The sequence below is a fragment of the Pogona vitticeps genome, chromosome 1 (genome assembly GCF_051106095.1).
Source record: "Pogona vitticeps strain Pit_001003342236 chromosome 1, PviZW2.1, whole genome shotgun sequence".
Classification (NCBI taxonomy): Eukaryota; Metazoa; Chordata; class Lepidosauria; order Squamata; family Agamidae; genus Pogona; species Pogona vitticeps.
This window is the reverse complement of record NC_135783.1, coordinates 121,009,035-121,019,314: the sequence shown is the minus strand read 5'-3', so window position 1 is coordinate 121,019,314 and position 10,280 is coordinate 121,009,035. Positions and strand designations below refer to the sequence as shown.

The window sequence follows — 10,280 nt, the reverse complement described above, 5'->3', positions numbered from 1 at the left end:
TGAGACTAACAACTAGATTTAACCCTGAGAGACAGGGATGCTTTGATAGTTACTGAAAACCGGCAGCTCTTAAATGGTTCAGCCCAGATAGGCACATTCCCTTTTGCCATGCAAAACATTTATCAAATTAAAGCTAATAACCAGCTCTTAGCAGTCATAATTGCAAGCATTAATACTACAGATTTATAGAAATGTAAGTGCTTGTTTTGAAAAGATAGCATTGGAAGGATGCTAGTGATTATTCGTATGCACAGTATCTTCAAACTGAGTCTCCCTCTAAGGCAGTGATGGCGAACCTATGGCACGCGTGCCACAGCTGGTACACAGAGCCCTCTTTGTGGGCACACGAGCCATAAGTCCCCACAAAGAAATACTTACCCATCCTCTGATCCCGGATTTTGGCACTCCCGTCTGCTGGTGCAGTGGTCCAGCGGAGTAGTGCAATGGCAACCATTACCGGTCTAGCCCAGTGGGGGATTGGAGGACCAGTAAGTAGTTATTTGTTAATACCACCCATAGGGGGGGAAAAAAAACAAGCATTTAACCCTTGCAGTGCAGGAGCAGTTGTTGTTTTTTTCTAAACTAAAACCTCAGCATTGGGGTTTTAATTGCAGTATTGCCATTTATAAATAAATAAGTTGATTTTGTGTTGCAGTTTGGGAACTTGGGCTCAAAAAGGTTCACCATCACTGCACTAGGCACTCAGAAGAAGCCACTGCCATCAAGCAGCAGATTTTGCAGTACCAGTGTATTTTTGCCATCTATGGCATGGATCCACATGAATTTTAATGTATGCTCATCTCCAAATCATTGCCCATCTCCATTTCCTCGGTTGTGGCACTGGCGTGAGAGGTTGGACTGGAAGCTTCTTTGAAGTGGCATATTTTCTCCCCACTTGTACTCTGCAAGAAGCTGTCCATGGAGTGCTCATGGTGTTGATGATGAAGATGAGGCTTGCCAGGTCTCAGAGAATGAGCTGCTGTACCAGGAAATGGCTGGGCTCCCCTGAATCTCCAGGCCAGGCAAACAAATGTGAGGAGCAGTGGTGGAAGCAAAAGAACAAGTTTATTGTTATGGGGTGGCCATAGTGTTTGGGTACCCAACTCCAACCCTCTCCGAATGGCACCAGGTCTCACTGGCTTCCTGTGTCTGTCCAACATGACGCATAATATACTTGCTTAGGAACTCAGACAGGGAACGCACAATGCCTAGCTCACTCCCTCACACATGCACGGAGAAATATTATGTTCCTAATTCCTGTGACATCACAAAGCCCCACACCATGACTTGACAAAGACCCACCCCTGGCATTGGGCCCCAGATATAATGAGGGGATAGGGTAGATAATCCCGTGACAGCCCCTGACAAACAAGACAACACTTCAAAACCATTCAAGAAAAATTCTTTTATTGGTTTTGGAAAAGAGGCTAAACGGGTATCCTCAGTGGAGACAACGGCCTGGTTCAGCTCCAGCAGGACGCCTGCCTTCTGGTCCCTTGCTTCCCCCTGGGGAAGAGGAAGCTTCGGGCCCTGCAAGGGAAAGAGAGAGAGAAAACCAATTAAGGAGGCAAGCTCATCCACTGCCGTCAACCGGCTTCAACCCAGGCATATCCACTGACCAATGTTCTGGCAAATCCATCCCGAAGTTCCACCTGCCAACATCTACTGGCTTCCACCAGGAATATCCACCCCATTCAACTCTTCCACTCCGTTTCTGAAGCGAGCCTCCACCAGCTCCCAAATGCTTGGGTGACACAACACATACACACCTTAACTCCACCAGCCATTCACAGGTGCTCCTGGGCTTCCATCCACCGATATCCACCAAGCTTCTGCCAGCTGGTTTCAGGAGGCTAACATCTCCCGGCTTCATCCGCCAACCTCTGCCAGCCTCCGCCTTGCGGCTTCAGCTTTCACAGGCAGATTCCACCAGCTTCTGTCTGCCAATGTCCACTGACTTCCCCCCCCCCGGTCCATTGCTGACATCAGCCAGCTCCAAGCCACGGATCTCCGCCAGCCTCGAGCTGTTAACTTGCCAGCCCACTTAGCAAGTTCATCTGCTTTCGTGAGAGAACTTGTCTTGGGCAGAAGGGCTGGGTCGCTGCCTCTCTCTCTGCCGGACTGCCCTCTGGCCACTGACCACCCTTCTGGTCTCCTGCCCTACCCATCAAGCCCCTTTTATCTGCCAGCAGAGAGGTGGGGGCCCTGTGAGGTCACAAAGACCCAGGTGAGTGAGGTTGGGTTCCCAAGGCAGCAGCAGCACCCTGGGATTGGCTGAGTGGTGAAGATGATGTCAACAGTCCCTCTGATCATGTGATTCACCCACAAAAGCTTGCATTTTGCATGATTCTTTAAAACTATTTTTTTAAATTAGTGGCCTATAAATGTATCCCCTCTCACCAATCCTTCTGATTATTAAATCTCCTGGCCTTCTGACAGGGTTCTAGATTGGTGCTCCAAAAAGTTATCTTCCAGCATGCAAGTCTTAGCACAGGTCAGGCTTTTGCCCATCAAAGCAAGAATACAGGAAGCTTCTCTGCATGTCTCGTAAGTCTAGGGTTGCCAGATACATTGGTACCGAAAGGAGGACATAGAAAGACAAAAAGGAGGACATATTGAATGTTTCATTTGAATTGTTCCAGATTAAAGCCGCAATCAATAGAATTTTATTACAATTGCTGCCAATAAACATCTCTTAGTGAACTGACCAAGAAACAGTCATGTTAAAAAATAAAAATAAATTCAGTGGGTTTTTTTCAAAATACCAAAGAACATTATTTAAACAACTAATTGTACAATTATTACCTTTTAATTTTTATTAATTACACGACATATTTCTCAGAGGAGACAACTTTTCGCAGAAGATCTTCATTAGCAATCACATATGCATAAAACTGTTCACAAGTAATATTCTTCAAATTGTACTTTGTGAACATGATTCCTTTTACAGAGAATCAACTAAGTGTCTGTTCCTTTCCTTTGTCCATTGAGCATTAATGAAGGAGAATACTCTTTCCACATTGCCATTGTATCCAGTAATACAGAAGAATAATTCACAAATTTTAAGTAACTCTGAAAAGCAACTTGCATTTGGGCAACTTTGGAAAAATAAACTCCACTGTTCATGCACGAGTCTTTCAAAAAACTGTTCATTCTTGTCCTGCACAAATGATTTAAGATTGCAAAAGAGTGGAAGCGTCAAGTCTCCCTCTGTCTGTCTGACTGTCTGTCTGTCTGTCTCTCTCTCTCTCACACACACACACACACACACACACATACACACATACAAACCCTCAGTGTTCAATAATCAGTTGCTTCAGTTCACTATGTCCATTTCCACTCATGTCCATTTCCACCCATCCCTCCCTTGCATGTTTGAGCCTTCTCTCCCTTGCAGTCACGACCTTTTTTCATGGTTTTATAAAAGTAAGTCTCTCTCTCACATACATCCTCCTCCCTCCCTAAATTTTCTACAATCTTAATTTTAAACAAGCTCTGTGAAGCCACCAGTCGCTCTCACACACCTTTCTTCCCTCCTTAATTGAAGTTTTCCCGCGTGCTCCCAGTCACCTCCAGCAGAAGCAGTCATTGATTGCCCTGGGCTTTGTTGTACAGCTGTAACCAATCAAGCTGGCTTATTTCTGATCTGTAAAAGAATGGAGGATTTACAAGTGCCTTACAACCAAGGAAAGAGGGAGAGGTGGTTTACATTTTGAGGTTTGGCTGCAGGGGATGGGGGTGAAGATAGAAAAGCCAGACATTTTAAAGCTTTTTAGCTTTGCCTGCCAGACAGAGGACTTTAGCTTCAAAACGAGAACATGTCCTCGTTTTGCCGGACATCTGGCAACCCTACGTAAGTCGGCAGCAAATTCAGTGTCTTAGGCCCCAATGAAAACAAAAGAACACAACTGTGGCTCTCTCTTAAACTGAGAGAAATCAAGGCTTGCATTCATAGACACCTGAACTACTAGGGATCACATTTTTATAAATTAACTGAGTGTCACTGTCGGGATCTGCAAGATGAGAGGAAGTAGGGATCTTGCAGATGAAGCCTCAGGGCAGGGATCTTTCTCCTCAACCAGCAAGGAGACAGGAAAAGAGACACGGGACACTCAGAGTGCGGTTTTCAGGATGGGATCCGGATGAATACAGAACAGCCTGCCGTGAGGCACCTGTTCAGTGGGAGTTCTTTTTTCTCCTTTGCCGCGCCCCCTTTTTTATTGTACTCTACTACCTTTGCACTAGTTAATCAATACAGAGGTAACTAATTTCCTGGAATACACAAGCATCAGTCAACAGAGTGGTTGGTAAACAGACAGGCTGGTAAACAGACAATTAATAGTAAACAGACACAGATAATGGTCAACAGATAATTTCCTGAGTACATAGACAAGTTAGACAAGTTCTTGAATACACAACAGTGTAGAGACTGTAACTACATTATCCAGAGACAATAGACAGCAGGTCAATGATTTATCCGTTACTGGAAGTTAGCAGTTATGTACGTGTCTTGCAGCTAGGGCATGATGCCTGCTACTAGCATACAGATATATACATTTATATACATTTATAATATTCATTTGCTACTGCCATAGATATATACATTTTAAAGGCATACAATTTTCCCACATCCCAACCGTTTTTTATTTATTTTGTTAAAGACAATTGCTGTTGTAAACTCCTGAAAATTCCGAATCCAGGTATGATATGAAGTCAGGCTCATCTTCAGCAGAGGGCGGAATAGTATCAAGAGGTGGAATGTTCCAGGCCACTGCAATAAGCATTCAAATAGCCAAACCTGCTTCCTTGTTGCACTGAGAGGCAAAACTCTTTCTTTACAACTTTAAAACATTGTTTTGATGGAATAAACCTGGAATCTTGGCAAGAGAATTAAATTTACAGTGTAGATTAAAGAAAACACAATATTGGATAGATAAAATTACAATTACAATAAGATATGCACAACAAGAATACCTAATACTTTTCAGGAAAAGAAAACATATTGAAAACATATTATTCAAATATATAAGCACAACATACTGCTAAGAGGCAAAAGCAAAAAACTTTAAGGTATACAGAACTTTTGCATAGAAATATGTGACACAGACAACTTCCCCACTGAAGACACACACACCATGAATTTCTTGTATGACACTTGACTGGAGAGATACATATAGAGCTTAGCAAAAGAACAGCAACTTATTTTGAGGGATGAGTAGTAAAGAATGATGCTGGTATGCATCTGCCTTCCTCTGGGGTAAAGTTCTTAAACTGTACAACTGACTGAATTAAAAGGTTGCCTGCTAGTGCCCTTAAATTTCCCCTGGACTGAAAATATGTTTTTACAAGCATGGTAGATGTATCAGCATCACAGTGTACAAAATTGCTTACTGTGGGGCCTACTTGTAGGGAATAATATGTTTCTCTGTCTCAGGGATAAACAGACAAAGTTTTCATATTACATTAGAAAAGAATTTTCAAGGAAAACTGTGACATGTAAAAGAATAAACATACAGTGTCTACAACAAAATTAAATTCAGCATTAGAGAAAAGCTCAAAGGCTAAAACTGCAGTTAATTCTGAGTATAAAACTAAGAATTGCTTCTCTAAAATTCAATACTTTAAGATCTGGCTAACAGAGGACACACATGTCATGCACTCTTCTCCTGCAGAAAGAAAAACAAACATTTTTTACAATTTACAGCATTTGCAACAAACATTTTCTCAGGGATGTGACACTGTTACTCCTGGAAGGCAGAGACAGGAATGCAGGCTTGTATGAAGTCCCATATGCTCAGCTACTCAGGAAGCAATGCAAGGTGTGATGTGATTTGTAGTTCTAAGAACATGGAACCTAGAGTGTACAGGACATCATTTGGATCCTTACAAGTGGCTTGAGTGTAAACAATGCTTTCTCCAAATTGGAAGGTGATGGGGAAAAACTTTCTGGTTCGCCTCCTCCCACCCCAATATGCAGCATTAGTCTCTCTACTGTCCAGGTGGGAGGCATTCTTTGGTGATCTATATAATTGCCATGTCCGGCTGAGTAGGACTTTTCATTCAAACAGGATTAGCACATGGAAAAAGCCGTTCAAAACAAGCTTCATGTTGGTGTGTAGCAGTTACCCCCCTTAGATTCTCTTCTTCCTCCCCTTCCTTATATGATGCATCTAATGCTTGTAAAGCTGCTTTTGTACCCCAGTCCATGATCACAGAAATCTGGGCCTGGGTCCCAATTCGCTAGGACATAATGCAACTTTGGCTGAACCGGCGGAGATACTGAGGTAGCTGCTGATTCTTTCAGACCAGCAAGGAAGGGAGTCAGGCATGCAGTTTGATTTGCTGATTGGAATGCGTTTATAGATACTCCTGCTGCTTGAGTTAGAGCTGTTGTCATGAAGCTTTGCTGAACAGCAGTAGCAAATGCAGCTCCTCCCATAAACATTAGAGGACTATCAGGGGATGCACCAGCATTAATTTTTGCTCGCTTAAATGCTAAATCCTGCCATTCTTGAAGGCAAGTAAGTCCTTCTGCTGGTGGAAAGGAATCTTTTGTCAAGGCCTTGCAGTCATTAAACCATGGGGCAGATAAAGAGTCCATCCCATTGTCCTGGTTACTGCTTTGCAGTTTGTGGATGCCTTGAGCTGGGAACAATTCACAACTAGCAGAAACAGCTGGCACATCTCTCTGTGTTTCTGCTGCTCCCTCAATGACTGGAGGGGCAGAAATGACACCAGTTTCTGCACAAGCACCTGTTGTATCCATTGAAGGATGGTTATCAATCTCAGTTGCTTGAGGTGGCAGTGCTTTTAATTCATCAGGCTGGTCAGAATGAGACGAAGGGTGCAGCAGGGAAGCCAAAGAGGCTGAAGGGAGGGGAGGCAGAATTTGAGGGAGTTGTTTAATCAGATTAGCCTCGAATTCTGGATCGAAAAAGATGTTACGTGTGTCTTGGAAGCAAGTACACACTACAAATTGTTCCTGAAGACTTGATAACGAAGTCCCCATATTTCTTAGAAGTGTAGGTGTCTTACTTGACAAATTCCACTCACCCGAGGGATCCTTGCGGATGATTGACGCGTCTTGGGGCCTGTGCCAGGCGAGATGAGTGCGAATTGTCGAAAGTTGACCTCAGTCCTACTCATCGGGATCCAGAGGATGCGTGCGCGCGCTGTAGCCCTTCCATACCGGGCGTGATGAGTAGGATGATAGGTGAATTACCTCAGAGAGGGCACCATTTTGTCGGGATCTGCAAGATGAGAGGAAGTAGGGATCTTGCAGATGAAGCCTCAGGGCAGGGATCTTTCTCCTCAACCAGCAAGGAGACAGGAAAAGAGACACGGGACACTCAGAGTGCGGTTTTCAGGATGGGATCCGGATGAATACAGAACAGCCTGCCGTGAGGCACCTGTTCAGTGGGAGTTCTTTTTTCTCCTTTGCCGCGCCCCCTTTTTTATTGTACTCTACTACCTTTGCACTAGTTAATCAATACAGAGGTAACTAATTTCCTGGAATACACAAGCATCAGTCAACAGAGTGGTTGGTAAACAGACAGGCTGGTAAACAGACAATTAATAGTAAACAGACACAGATAATGGTCAACAGATAATTTCCTGAGTACATAGACAAGTTAGACAAGTTCTTGAATACACAACAGTGTAGAGACTGTAACTACATTATCCAGAGACAATAGACAGCAGGTCAATGATTTATCCGTTACTGGAAGTTAGCAGTTATGTACGTGTCTTGCAGCTAGGGCATGATGCCTGCTACTAGCATACAGATATATACATTTATATACATTTATAATATTCATTTGCTACTGCCATAGATATATACATTTTAAAGGCATACAATTTTCCCACATGTCACAACCGTTCACTACAAAAACTGAGCCAGAGGTACCCAAGATATAATTAATCCACCCATGTTTGAATATTGGCTGGTAGGATCTAGAAATACAAAAAGGCAGAGGCACCCCTTTATGGCTACATCTGCAGCAATTGCTGACTCTATATTATACCTTCATCAGGAAATTGTAAAGCATAAACTGGGGGCCTATCTGCATAGATTGCTACTAGTAACAATGGCTGTGCACTACTTCAAGTATAAGAGGCAATACATCTCTGGATGCCAAACTATGAACAACAGCAAAAGGTCTCATATGCTCCTTGTGGGTTTCCTACAAAGATAGGGGTGACCACTGTCAGAAACAGACTGCTAGATGAGACAAACTGTTGTTGCTGGCCTATTCCTAAATGGGGGCCCCAGGGCTTTGTAAAGCCCTCCTCAGCAGCAACTAGGGGTGCCCAGGAAGTCTGCGCCTCTGTTATCTGATATAGCCAGACTCCTCTTACATTCTTGCATTCATATCAGAATTCAAAGAAAGTTTTGGTGGACTGCAAATCCCATAGTCTCCCAGCTAGCATTCAACAGTGGTCATGCTGGCTGCAGGATAATGGAACCTATATTCCAGACAAATAGTTGCACATTAGATATGGGCACAAATCCGTTCGTTCCAGTTCATCTCAGTTCATCCCAGTTCGTAAAGGCAGAAGCACAGGTGCTGTGGCTCCCCTCTCCCACCTCCACAGCTGATTCAGCCACTCACCAGGCCCTACTTGCTTGTGTTTTCCACCTTCTCGGCTAATCTCCCAGTCACCAGCAGGAGCACAGACCTCTCTGCCCCCCCCCCTTTTGTCTGAGTGCGAGAGCAGCCAAGAAGGCAGGGCAGAGAAGCCTAAGCTGTTGCCGGGACAGGAAGATGAGGAGGTGCAGGAAACTACCACGATTGAGCCAGAGGAGGTGGTGGAGGGGAGCAGCAGCAGCTTTATGAAGTAGGATGAACCGGTTCATGCTGTCTCCACTGTCCACCCAAGCTCTGATCTGTGCAGAAATAGAAAATAAAATATAAAATAGAAACTCCATTTCAGCAAGCTGCAAAGTTTGAACTCTGAACTTGTTTATCAGTCAACACAAGTGTCTGTGCATTTCAAAATCAAATTTTGTTGCTGGTTTTTTGTTTTAAATTAGGATATTTTAAAACTGCTTTTCATCTTTTCAGGTACCAGGACAATGTGTACGGATACCATTATCACACCGAAAGCACCAAAGACACCCCCTCCTCACAGAAGCAAAGAAAAGTGTCAGAAGCAAGAGAACTTACATAGTCAGCCAATTAAAATGGCTGGCTCATCAGGTTCCATCACTTGTGGAAGCCATATTCTATTCACAGGGAAGTGAGGGCATGCATTTTTAAATAAATATATCAATAAATAAGTACCGTACCGTACAGTTCTACCAAATTCAACAGAGAGGTCTTTGAAGGGGTTATACTCCTCTGGTGAAGCAAGAAAGAGAAGCAGGGAGAATGATATGAAATTGTTAAGAGAAAAGGGGAGGTTTCCTTTCTGCTACATTATGTTTGATGTGTCAGTCTGATGTTAGATTATAGTTTCCCTAACAAGAAGAAAGTCAAATAAAGCTCAGTTTCCTGTGGGAGTTCACCAAAGGAACACTCTAATTAAAATGTAAGATAAACAAGACTGAGCTGAGAGATAGAGGGAAATATAAATACCCTTCAGTCATTGATCTCTCTCTTTATGAGCACGATTAAAAATCTTATGTTCATGACTAGAAATGGGCACGAACTGAACCACAAAGCAGAAAAAAGTGATGAACTGGGCTGGTTCATGGTCCAGTTTGCGACCCAGTTTGGGGATCTTGTTTTGCCAAAGGAAAACAAAACACCAAACTTTTTTTCCCCTCGGCACTTCATTTTGCTTCAGTAAAATGGATGCTTGCCTGCCTCCTTCCACTGCCTCTGTCACCTCTTTACCTGGTCCTGCCGCCACTGCCACTCCCAAGTGGTGACAGTGGCAAGACAAGCAGCACAACAACAATGGTGCAACAGAAACAGGTAGCCCCTCCCCACACACCCGGCACAAATTGAAAACCAAACCGCAAACTGGTTCAGTTTTCTGGTTAGTTTGTGGTGGGTCGTGATTTGTGGTTCATGGCTAACCACAAACCAGCATGAACCACAATTTTTCAGGTTTGCGCCCATCTCTATTAGTGACTGTGGTCTCTACCATCACATTCAGGAAGCCTTGGAGAAGAAGGAGAGACTGTCCTGTGCAGAGCTCTAAGAATATACAGTATGAAAGCCTTCCACAGGACTAGGAAAAAAAATTCTGTCTGAAATTTTGGAGAATCACAGATACCTTGTGTTCAAAAGAGTAGGTCAGCTGAACCAATTCGCTGATAGTGAAACCACTCC

The 10,280-nt window shown here is 43.6% G+C and overlaps 1 long non-coding RNA gene across 1 annotated transcript; it reads right to left on the bottom strand.

Moving 5' to 3' along the window:
• Positions 1 to 1,394: 1,394 nt before the first annotated feature.
• On the bottom strand, positions 1,395 to 9,351 carry LOC140707601 (uncharacterized). Its single transcript, XR_012087758.2, has 2 exons — positions 9,290 to 9,351; positions 1,395 to 3,646 (listed from the first exon to the last, which is right to left on the bottom strand). It is a non-coding gene; the product is annotated as an uncharacterized LOC140707601 (long non-coding RNA).
• Between the last annotated feature and the right edge of the window lie 929 nt (positions 9,352 to 10,280).